The following is a 13,234-nucleotide window of genomic DNA, read 5'->3' on the forward strand; positions in this document are numbered from 1 at the left end:
ATTGGTTGCACAGGCACTTTTACACTTGGACCACCGGTGAGCCTGACACATAGGCCCAGGAAGGTCACACCAGGAGTTCTCAGAGAGCAGAGAGTACAGGGCTTTCTGGAAAAGGGTTCTTTCTAGCCCACAGTGAGAACTGGATCTCTGTCATCAGGACTCAGGATCTGCCCACAGAAGACTGAGCTCCCAGATCAGCTGCACAGTCACTTTTCCACCTGGACCAGCAGTGAGGCTGAGGAACAAGCTGGGGGAGGTCACAGCAGGAGTTTTAGGAGCACAGAGAGCAGGGTGCTCTCAGGAAAAGGAACCCTTCAGGCCCACATTGAGGGCCAGAACAATGTCATCAATACCCAGGATCTGCTTCGGGAAGGCCTAGTGCCCAGATCAGCTGCACAAGTGCTTTTAAACCTGAACCAAGGGTGAGCATGACACATAGAGCCGCAGAATGTCAAACAAGGGAACACAAAGAGTTCTTGGAACAAAGGGAGTTTGGAGCTCTCTGGAAAAGGCCTTGAGAAATACCAGGGTCTCTCCCATTAGAACTCAGGACTAGTGGGCAGAGGTTGAGCTCCCTGAACAGTTTCACAAGAGCTCCCACACCTGAGGGCTCAAAGACATAACTTAGTCACTGCCATAAAAACTCACTGCTTGCCCACAAAGAGATGAACACCAAGAAACCATTTTCTTCTTGAGACCATGGGTCCTCAGATCCACAGGAGAGACAAGCTCCAGTTAGAGACAACAAGATCACCTATAATCACAGAAAACAAGATGGCAAGAGTAAAGCAAAAGAACCTAAGCAATGGAAACCAAGAAAACCTGCCAACACAAGAACTGAGCTCTCTCCCCACAACAGGCAGTAGATTGCCAAACACACTAGATAAACAAGATGTAGACTTGAAGTCATACTTCATGATGATGATGGAGATCTTTGAGAAGCCCATGAATAACTCCCTTAAACAATTATAGGAGAGCCAGGAGAAATCACCTAAAGAACTACATGAAAACACAAACAAACAGATGAAGGGATTGAAAACAGAAACAGAAACAATAAAAAAAACACAAAAAGAGAAAACCCTTGAGATAGAAAACAAAAAAAAGAAATCAGGAGTCACAGATGCAAGCATAACAAACAGACTACAAGAGATAGAAGAGAGGATATCAGGGGACAAAGACAACATAGAAAACATAGACAAAATAGTAATAGAAGCAGCAAACACCAAAAAGTTCCTGAGCCAAAATGTCCAGGAGATCCAGGACATAATGAGAAGACCAAACCTAAGGATAACAGTTATAGAAGAGGGCAAAGAATATCAACTAAAAGGCACAGTAAATATCTTCAACAAAATTATGGAATACAACTTTCCTACCCTTAAGAACAAAATGATCATGAACATTCAAGAAGCCTACAGAATTCCAAATAGATTGGATTAGAAAAGAAATTCTTCTCGACATGTAATAAGCAAAATATCAAGTGTTCAAAACAAAGAAAGAATACTAAGAGCAGTAAGGGAGAACGGACATGTAACATATAAAGGCAGACTAATCAGAATTACACCGACTTCTCAAAAGAGACTATGAAAGTTAGAAGATCCAGGAAAGACATCATACAGACCCTAAGAGAACACAAATGTCAGGCCAGGTTACTATATCCAGCAAAACTCTCAAGTACAATAGATGGATAGACCAAGATATTTCAGGGAAAAAAACAAATTTACACAATATATGTCCATAAATCCAGTCCTACAAAAGATAATAGATGGAAAACCCAACACAAGGAGGAAAACTACACTGTAGAAAAAGCAAGAAAATAGCTATGCAAGAAAACCAAAAGAACAAAGACACACAAACATAATTCAACATCTAACAATAAAAATAAGAAGAAACAACAATCACTTTTCTTTAATATCAGTGTACATAAATGGACTCAATTTCCCAATAAAGATACATAGGCTATCAGAGTGAACATGTAAACAGGACCCTATTTTGCTGCATACAAGAAACTCATCTCAGAGATAAACAACTTCAGGGTAAACGGCTGGGAAAAAAACTTCCAAGCAAATGGCACCAAAAAACAAGCTGCAGTAGTCATTGTAATATCAAATAAAATTGTTTTTTAACCAAAAGTTGTCAAAAAAGATAAGGAAGGACACTTTTTACTCATTACTGGATAGCATCTATCAAGATGAATTCTCAATCCTGAACATCTAAGCTCCAAATACAAGAGCACCTACATTTATAAAAGAAACCCTACTAAAGCTCAAAGCATATATTGCACCACACAGAAGAATAGTGGAAGATTTCAACACTGCTCACTCTCATCAAAGGACAGATCATGGAAGCAGAAACTGAACAGAGACACAGTAAAACTAGCAGAGGTTATGAACCAGTGGGAATTAACAGACATCTATGGAACATTTCATCCTAAAACAAAAGAATGTATGTTCTTCTAAGCACCTCACAGCACCTTTCCCAAAACTGACCATATAGACCACAAAACAAACCTCAACAAATAAAAGAAGATTGAAATACTCCCACACATCCTATCAGGTCACCATGCACTAAAGCTGGACTTTTATAACAACAAAAAGCCCACATATACATGGAAGCTGAACAATGCACTACTCAATGATTACATGGTCAAGGAATAAATAAAGAAAGAAATTAAAATTTTCTAGAATTTAATGAAAATGGAAGCACAATGCTAAAAAATCTCATGGTTCTGAGTACCTCCAAAAAGAAACTGGAGAGAGCATACACTAGCAGCTTGACAGCACAACTGAAAGCTCTAGAACAAAAATAATCAGATACACCTAAGAGGAATAGATGGCAGGAAATAAACTCAGAGCAGAAATCAACCAAGTAGAAACAAAAAGATCTATGCCAAGAATCAACAAAACCAAGAGCTGGATTCACCAAGAGAGGAGAATCCAACTTTTAAAAAATCAGAAATGAAAGAGAAGACATAACAACAGATACTGAGGAAATTCACGAAATCATCAACTCCTACTACAAAAGCCTATACTTAACAAAACTTGAAAATCTAAAGGAAATGGACACATTTCTAGACAGATACCAGATACCAAAGTTAAAACAGCACCAGATAAAGCATCTAAATAATCCCATAAAACATAAAGAAATAGAAGCAGTGATCAAAAACCCCCCCAAACAAAAAAAGCCCAGGACCAGTGCAGAATTCTATCAGAACTTCATAGAAGATCTAATCCCAATAGTCTCCAAACTATTCCAAAAAGTAGAGGTAGAAAGAACTCTATCCAACTCATTCTTTGATTATTCTCATTCCTAAACCAAATGAAGACCCTAAAGGAAAGAGAACTTCTGACCAATCTCCCTCATGAGATTGCAAAGTCCTGTAAGGCTAAGGCCACTGTCATGAAAATAAAATGGCAGCCAACACACTGGAAAATGATCTACCAATCTGATAGAAGTCTAATATCCAATATTTACAAAGAAATCAAGAATTTAGATACCAGAGAAACAAACAATCCTATTAAAATATCCGGTACAGAGCTAAAAAAATGAATTCTCAATTGAGGAATATCGAATGGCTGAGAGGCAGCTAAGGAAATGCCCAACATTCCTAGGCATCAGGGAAATGCAAATCAAAACCACCCTAAGATTCCACCTCACACCAGTCAGAATAGCTAAGATCAAAAACTCAGATGACAACAGATGCTGGTGAGGATATAGAAAAAGAAGAACACTCCTCCAATATTGGTGTTGTTTTAAGCTGGTACAACCACTTTGGAAATCAGTCTGGAGGTTCCTCAGAAATTTGGACATAGTACTACCTGAAGACCCAGTTATTCTCCTTTTGGGCATATTCCCCAAAGATGCTCTAACATATGACAAGAATACATGCCCCACCATGTTCATGGCAGCCTTATTTATAATAGCCAGAAGCTGGACAGGAGCCATATGTCATTCAGTGGAGAAATGGATACAGAAATTGTGGTACATTCATACAATGGAATATGACTCAGCTATTAGAAACAATGACATTACAACATTCCTAGGCAAATGGATGAAACTAGAAAATATCATCCTGAGTGAGGTAACGCAGTCACAAAAGAACAAACATAATATGCAGTTACTGACAATTGGATACTAGCCACAATAAGCTCTGAATACCCAAGAAACAACTGACAGACCACACGAAGTTCAAGAAGAAGGAAGGCCTCAGTCCTTCTTAGAAAAAAAAAGTATATAACACCCTCTCAAAGTGTGTTATACCAAGACATTTTGTTCAATAATTCAAAAGCTAAGAATGCAGCCTTGTGGCAGTCCTTTATATTTAAAAATCATTATGTTTAATCTTTACACACCAAGAAAACTTTGACTATTTCCATGTTATGTTTTGTTTTATATGTACTTTATGCTCATTGTAACTAGTAAGTTTTTAATGCATACTATCAAACCTTTAAAAAATTCAAGTACTGACAAAATATATTCATATAATTTATACAAAAATGCTTTTAAAAGCTGTATATTTATCCCTGATTTTTAAAATAAACTGTTTAATTAAAAAATGTCAATGGGCTAAGAAGGAGGTGAGTTGTTGGAGTTTGAGAGAATCCACAGGAAGGGGAAAACCTGAGTGTTCAAGTAGGATCTTCATAGTACCTTGGGAATGGAGGCAGTGAGCAAGGACAGGCAGCTGCAGGCATTCTGCTACAGTGCTGTGGGTGAGACTAGGCTATTAGATTTGAAGGAGAGCAGGAAAATGAAGATCTGAAGCTTGCCTCCATGGGTTTAGCTTTTGGGTTCCTAAAGAATACTTCCTGAAGTTGAAGGATAGTATATTATAATGAGTTGGAAGAAGGAACTTTGGAAAAGATATTGTAATCCACTGGAGATGGTGGCAAAGAAAGAGGGAATACCTCAGCAGATGTTCTGCTCTAAAGACCGGGCTGAGACTTGCAGACTGGATTTAGAGGAGAAAAGGCAAATACAAAGATTTGAGTTAGCTTCCTTGACTCCCTGGCTAGGGTGGCTTGTAGTTTTTCAGGAAATCCCTGCTGGATTTTGGGGCTGGGTTCAACCAATAGGTGGGGGAAAGGAAGTTTGAGGAGAAAAGGTGATTGGATATGGGGACAGGAATTGAAGGGAAGCTACAGGAAGTAGTCTGCTACAAAACTGGGATGAGACTGGGAAATGTGTTGTGGGAGGGAAGTTTGGATCCACTGATTATATCTTATATACACTAAATGTACCAAGATATTTTTCTTTCATATACCCAATATTATTTGTAGAAATTACAATATTAACATTGCACAGTACAGTCTTGTTCATGCAAATGAACAAAACAGCAACACCAAAATTGTAAATATTTATTTTATAAAGGTCTTGAATACATTTTTATATTGAATTTAAACCAATTTGACTTATTTACTCATTCCTATAGAATAGTTTGGATAAAAATAAAGTCTTTAAAAAGATTTATAGTGCTACTAAAAATGTATATGTTTCTAAAAACAAAACAAAAAAAGAAAAATGTGTAAGTATACTGCATTCACATAGCCATGACTACCATTGCTCCAGCAGACAGTACTGCTAAACGTTGGCTTTGTGCAACCCACTATGTGAATACTGGATGTGTGTAACTCTTTTTATCTCTACATCAACTCTGATTGCCTATGATTAAAATTCCCAAAAGGAATCTTAATTGGGATGTAATAGGAAAATCTAGTCAGAACATTTTAAGATACCCAAATTCAGAGTGAATGATGTTTATGTATTCACCCTTTTACTACATAAAGACACTTGTGGGAGAAAGCAGAGATACCCTAAGAAAGTTTTAGTTCCCCAGGACACTCCAGTGACAGGCTTATGGACACGTACCATGGTGCACCCTAGTAACTGGCTGAATATAAAGGACCAATATAGGGAAGTTATTTCTCCAAGAAAACAAAGCCATCTCTAATGTTTACACTGATGCTGTGAGTGAAATTAATGTCTCTGGTCACCATATAAAGGCATGTGAGTGTGGTATCTGTCAAAGCAGTGAGGGAATTGAATACCCCCTTCTGGTTGTCACAAAATTCTAAAGTTTGGCTTTTTTCATTATTCTTTCCATTATTGTATTGAATCAATATTTGAAGTTCTTCCAAATATTTGGGTGCACAATCCTTTTATATTTTATTTATTTCATTTTACATTTGTTTATTTTTCATTGTGGGTAGAATTTTAGCATGCTATGATGTGTCTAGAGAGGTCAGAGGACTACTTGTGAGAGTCCATTCTGTTATTCACCAAACTGGACACCTAGAATAGAACATAGGTCCCCAAACTTGATGAAAAGTGAATTTACCAAATGAGATATCTCTCCAGCCTCTATATTGCTCCATTTTAAGAAGTTCTTAGAAAAACTTTGGGCAAGAAAAAAGATATTACACAATGTAAGAGAGTTAATTATTTGAATTATAAATTCAAACTTACTTCCATGATATCCTGAAGACTTTTTACATGTTTTTAAATTTACACAAATATGAAATCTCATTCAAGCAAATAGTGTTTTCAGTTTAAAGAAAGAGAATGGATATTTTCACTCTTAGTTCATGTTTAGAACCCACTGAAATATAAATGCAGAAATCGAATAAGCCAAATAGACAACAGAAATATATCAAGAATCTTTTAAGAAAATGGATTTTCAATGGCATCTGAAAGTTAGGATGTAGACAAGACAGTGTTAGGAAATAAAATAAAATATACTCCAGAATATTTTAGGCAAGCTCTAGTAGCAGTGAGAATAGATATAATATTAGAAGAAAATACAATTCCGAGGAAATAGTTATAATGAAGTTAGTTGAATATAAAAGAAATTACTGGAGCTCTTGATTCGTCTTTTCTCCTAGGATCGATTTAATAATATCCTACCAAAAAAGCATTGGCCTTTATCTAAAAATTCTTTTAAAGCCTAGAGAGATGGACCAATGTTTAAGAATACTTCTTGTTCTTGTAGAAGACCTGGGTTTGCTTCCTAGATTCACATGGTGACTCATAGATATCTATAAATCTAGGTCCAAGATATCTTATGCTGTTTTTTTATATCTGAGGGGTATGCATACATGCATATAATTGAAATATTAATATACATAAAATAGAATTAATCTAAAATATATTAAAGAAAAATCTTTGGAGTAGATCTAGACATGTACAGTGGTGACTGTTGAGCTCTAAGCAAAACATCTTGTTTCTAGCATCTGAGGATTAGCATGCATATGTGGTTCTAGAAATCTTGCTTTGACTCCTGCCAGTGTAATGATATCCTCACATACTTCATAGTATAATAATCATGTGTCTGTACATGTTTTGTGTGTGTGTGTGTGTGCACACATGTAACACATTTTCAGGTGTTAAGTCACCAGGTATATTTTCCTGTGCATGCAGCATCCCTGTGAATCCATATAGATGGTTAGAGACATACCTTCCCTAATATGTAATAACAGACAAAAGTTCTGCTACAATTTTAAATTTGTAGATATGTGAGGGGTTAACGTCACACGGTGGAGGTTGAGTTTCTCCTGGAGCTAACTCTGAGATAGAGCATCCTTGCAGAACACAAAGTAGGAGAACTCTTGAGAACTGAGGGTTAAGGGACTATTAGCAGGATTCTATGAAGGACCAAGTGAGTCTGTGATACAAAAAGAAAACAGCTTAACCCTTCAGGAATTTTGGATAGTAAGATTATCAAAGTCTCTGGAGCAAGAAAAATTCTAAGGTTTCATGTTGCTGTGCTGAACATGAGCTGCTCAGGAACTCTGGTAACTGTTGGACCCACAAAATCAACCAGCATAATGAATCTAATGAGTTGCTTCATGTACATGGAAGTACACTTGATGACTGACATTTAAAATATGTGTTATTCATGCATCTCTATGCTTGTACATGTGCTATGAAGCATGTATAGTGGTCAGAGAAAATTTTGAACAAATCAGGTGTCTCTTCTGCCATGTGGGTCCTAGGGATTAACCCCAGATTATGAAGGCTGCCAAGCTTGGTAATACCTGCCTTTACCAGCTGGGCCATCTCATCAGACCACCATCTTTTATAGCAGGCATTAGGAAAGAATGCTTCCTGCCTTGGAAGAAGATGCTGCCTTTGGGGCAGCTGCCTGAAAATAGAACCCTGGTAAAAGTCAGCCAGTGCTATGCTCCACTGTACAGCCAATAGGTGTGATATGAGGAACCCATGGTGCTCAACAGGAGGTAAAGATACTCATGTCAGAGAAACAAAAATAGAAACACAAGCCTAGCAGCAGTGCTCCAAATGTGGCTGATAGGATGAGGAAAGGGAATAGGCACCGTGAAAGCTGTTCTGTAAGTACCTCCATTGTCTCGATATGCCAAACTAATGAAATTAAGGAATCTGAGAGTGGAAATGAGAACTAGAGATACGTAATTGTAAACTAAGAACATTTAGGAGGATGGTGCCACTGTAAATAAAATGCCAAAAGGCTATATGCTTAGGTGTGGGTTTTTCTCAATTGTTAGAACTTATTTCTTTCTAAAGTGATCTGCAGAAATCATGCTATAAATAGAAGCATCAAGAACTCCCAGAAAAGGGGCATGAGAGGCAGCAAAGCATGTTTGCATTCCGTGGAGTTAAACGTGCTGTAGGAGCTAAGAGCTGGATATGGGAAAGCGAGGAGTGTGTCATCAGGAGAGTAGCTGTGCTCAGCTCTACAGCACCAACACAAGGTTGTGAATTTGGACTGAAAATCATTTCACACCAAATGCATTCCCTCTGCAGTCTATGAATACCACTCAGTAGTAGATGCAGATGCTTCGAAAGCACAACAAATTAAAAAGCTGAGCTTGGTGGGTTACTCAGCTGCTCAGGAGGCTTAGGCAGGGGATCTAAAGTCCACAGATTTCCTGGGCTGTATAGACTGATGCACTCATGAACTCACAGCTGCTATGGCTGCTTGAGCAGGAACAAATGAACCAATATTTTATCACTGAGGTGGCAGGGGCTCATCGGTCCACACCTCTCGCTGAACAGCTATTGGCAGCTGGTGGCTTCCGCGGAGACGGAGTCAACTCCTCTAAGAGTATGGGTGCTGGTAGATCAGCTATGCTCTAGTGCATAGCTTCACACTCAGGAGCAGATGGTCATTCAGAATGGAAACAGTGGACTCCAAAATAAATAAATAAGTAAATGAATGAATGAATGAGTGAATAAATATATAAATAAATAAACAAGTAAATAAATAAATAAATAAATAAATAGATAGATAGATAAATAAATAAATAAATAAATGAATGAATGGATGCAGGTCACAGGTTGGAAGGGGAAAAGGAGGGAAGAGATTGGTTCTATACATGCATCAAATTTCCAGAAAACTAATAAAAGTATATTACAAAATTAGTGCTTGCTGCTCTTTCAGTGGATCTAAGTTTGATTCCTAGCACGGTGTATGACAGCTCTATCCCACCACTAACTCCAGATCCAGGGGACCTGATGCATCGGGCACTTGCATGTATGTGACCATACCCATAAAAAATACCTAAACCTTAAAAAAGTAAACTGTAGGAAAAAACGAGACCACTCAACACCCAACTCACAAACTAGATTTTCACAAACAGGCACATTGCATACTCAGTCACCTGAGACTACTTCCTTGAAAATCATGAGATAATTAAAAAAATTAATATAACAAGTATTTCTTGAGTGTTTATGTTCCAAGCTGTGTTCTTATGACAGAAATGCAAGATGAAGAGTTTCCCAATGTAACAGCCAGTTTAATAGAGAGGAGGCACACAAACAAATAATGATAACAGATCATCCTAGCTTCAGTATCTAATTATCAGATTTTTTGCATTCTGGTAATGATTCATTTATTCTTTCATTCAATCGTTTTATGATTTAAAAGTACATCTTCCAATCACTCTTATTTCTTTACTCTGGGATGAGGATTAAAATTACTCTCTAAATTTAACTTCTTAAAGGGTATTAGAGAAGCAGTTAAAATGTTACCCAGGGGAAAACATGAAAAAAAACCTGCACATTTGCATTTTATTTTCCCTACCTTTAACTGTCTCCTTTCACTCTAAATGAGCAGGAAGAACGATTCTCAGAATCCTCTAAGGCTTTGAGTGGCTGCACCTCCCATGAGGCTGGCCATTTTGTTGATTATTACACTATTTTTCTTTAAGCACAGGATTCCCCTCACCCCTTTGATTGTCTGTAGTTTGTGCTCTTTGTCTTTTTAATTAGTCTGATAAAATTTAATCAGGCTTTATATTAAGAATATACTTAAGATGTGAAAGTTGTGTTTTCCATGAAAATAGGTATGAATGCTATGATATAAACATTGCGAATTTTTATGAATTTTCAGCACCTGAAGATACGGACACTTATTAAAGTTAACAATTTGATTAAATTATATTAGTACATGCTTAGGATACTGTTTATCTAGTTACACATTTGAATGAAGTCAAAATATTCTCCTATAACTATTGGACATCACAAATTGCACTTTTAATATGAGTAGCTAGCAAGTAGTTTGGTGTTAAAATTATTTTCTGTTGGTTAATATTTTAAGTCAGGTCTGTTAATATGACCACAATAAGCTTTACTATTTCTATGAGATTCCTGCAGCTAATTTAATAAAACCCAGGTAACATCAAACAATATATTTAAAGTAAGAATGTAAAATTACTGTGACCATATCAACAATATATTTGTGCATGTTAACAATACTTTTGACCTCATAAAATGAACACTATGAGTAGTAACATCTCTCAAACTTTTGTGTACCTTAATGTTATCTCTCTTTTCTAAATACAATCTAAGTTTTAAAACATGAAGTATATTTTTAAGGAGAATTCATATCTGTCATCTTATTAGTAAAGAGATTGAAATGGCGTGCATTAGGAGATAAGTTTCTTCTTATGCTGAACCATTGTGTTTGCCCTAGAGTGTGGGGCACTGGACTATGCCAGAAAACTTGGTAAAGTTGAGTTGATTCAGAAAACTCAGTACTCAGTATACCCAAGAATGGTAGGTGTTTCATCTACTCCAGACCTACCATTTTACATAGATCACAGTCTCGATTTCTGTTTCCCACAGTAGAGGCCTTTTCCCAGAAATTAGGTGATCTCACTTTGGTCAGGTAGCTAGCCGAATAGAATGGTCACACAGGCAACAGATCCTGCTTGGCAGAGCATTCTCTCCTGCACCTGGGTAGTCTCCCTCCCCATGTAATTCTCCACAAAGGGTACTGTGAGAAATCCTTTAGCTGGAAAGTTCCCGTAGTTCCATACCTTACTTTCCCATGCCTTATTTCCTTCTTCTACCTGTTTAAAACTAGCATGTGAAAGAATAAAAATTTGTCAGCTTGATCAGACCACTTGGCTTGCTGTTCTTCTTCATACCACTTGTCTCTCATTCTCTCCTAGGTGATCCCAGGTTCCAGATGACTGTCCCGCTGGTCAGGGAACAGACCAGGTTCCTGTTCTGGAACATGTGACCATGACACCACAGGAAGAAGACCATGACAATCATTCACATAGGGGCAGCTCCTGCATCCCCTCCACATGCAGATGAGGCATCCCTAATATCTCAGACCAAGTCAATAGAAAGCATCTTCTTTTAAATGCATGTAAGACCCTGTCCAGAAGAAATATAGCATGAGAGTTATTTCATTTAATATTGTCTGAGAACATGTCATAAAGAGCTGTTACACTTTGGGAAGCTGTTTGAGGCACTGTGGTTACTTCCTGCTTGGTAGCCTGACTTTGGCTCCTAGCTGCTGTGCCACACTGACTCAAAAGTGGCAACAACAAGGAACCTCACCTCTACCCGACTGTACCGCCCTGCTTGTACTGCTCCCTCCAGGGTGTATTTCCATCACTGATCAACTCATTCTCTCCCTCGCTTATTTCCTCAGGAAGCAATCTGATGTGTCCTAATGATAGATGGGGACATAACCATGTGCATGTTGTGATTGATTTGAAATGTTTCCAGTGGAGGAGTTAGAGGAAGGATGGAAGGAGCTCAAGGGGTTTGCAGCCCCATAAGAACATTACCCACCAACCAGAGCTCACAGAGACTAAACCACTATCCAAAGACTACACATGGATGAACCTATGGCTCTAGCTGCATATGTAGTAGAATATGGCCTTGTTGGGATCAATGGGAAGAAAAGATCTTTGTCCTTCCAAAGATTAATGCCCCATTGTAGGGGAATGTCAGGGCAGGAAGGCAGGAGGTGCTAGGTAGGGGGGTACCCTCATAGTAGCAGGGCAAAGAGGCACGGGATAGGGGGATTCTACAAGGGAACATAGGAAAGGGGATAACATTTGAAATATTAATGAAATCTACCCAATAAAAATAAAAAAGAAATGCCTTATAAATAAATGAATAAATAACACATTTGCATGCTTGTACAAATTCAAACTTTCCAATATATTTTCAGCATGAATTTTGAAAGGTATACACTCCTTTCATTCAGCAGTCTGCTGCTTCATAGGGATAGTACATAATTATATCAATGAAAATTAATTCTCATTTTAACTGCCTACAAATAAAATTTTTCGTATATTGAAATCACAAAGGGAAAAAATGATTAAATTCTACAATGTGAACGTAATTTCAAAACTTCATCTTAAAAATGAACACTGATTTGATAATTGGTGACAAAAAGTAGCTTGGCAGCTCGTTAGATTCAATTTTTAAAAAAATATATATTTTTTGTAATAGGTAGGTAGCTGAAAAGTTTGGTTGCAGGGCATGCTTTTAAATCAGATTTTAAATCATGGGTATTACTCAAGAACTTGCAAAATGAAAAAAAAATATTAACAGAAATGGAGACTTAAACACAGTGGCTTTAGCTCTATCAGCCAGGGAAATAACAGGGAGAAAATAGATACATTTTCTTTAAGCAAAATGAAGGGCACTAGAGGAGGTAGGCCATTCTTCGAACCCCCATCATAGATGCTTTTTCTGTGATGTGAAGACATTGTTATTACTTACATCCTGTTTCTGAACTTTCCACAATAGGTCAAACTGGTATTCATTACCTTAGGATATTTTCTATGGAGTAACAAGTTCTGTCAAAAATCACTGCTTCTTGTGCAAGTTATTTGCTAAAATGTGCCCTACAGTATTCATTAGAAACATTTCTCATGCCAAAGCTGAAGGAAAAATGACAAACAAATATAGGACACTCAGATGCTTTTTTCTTTGGAACCAAGTGAGATTTCAA

This window comes from Micromys minutus (assembly GCF_963924665.1).
Source record: "Micromys minutus genome assembly, chromosome: 8".
Classification (NCBI taxonomy): Eukaryota; Metazoa; Chordata; class Mammalia; order Rodentia; family Muridae; genus Micromys; species Micromys minutus.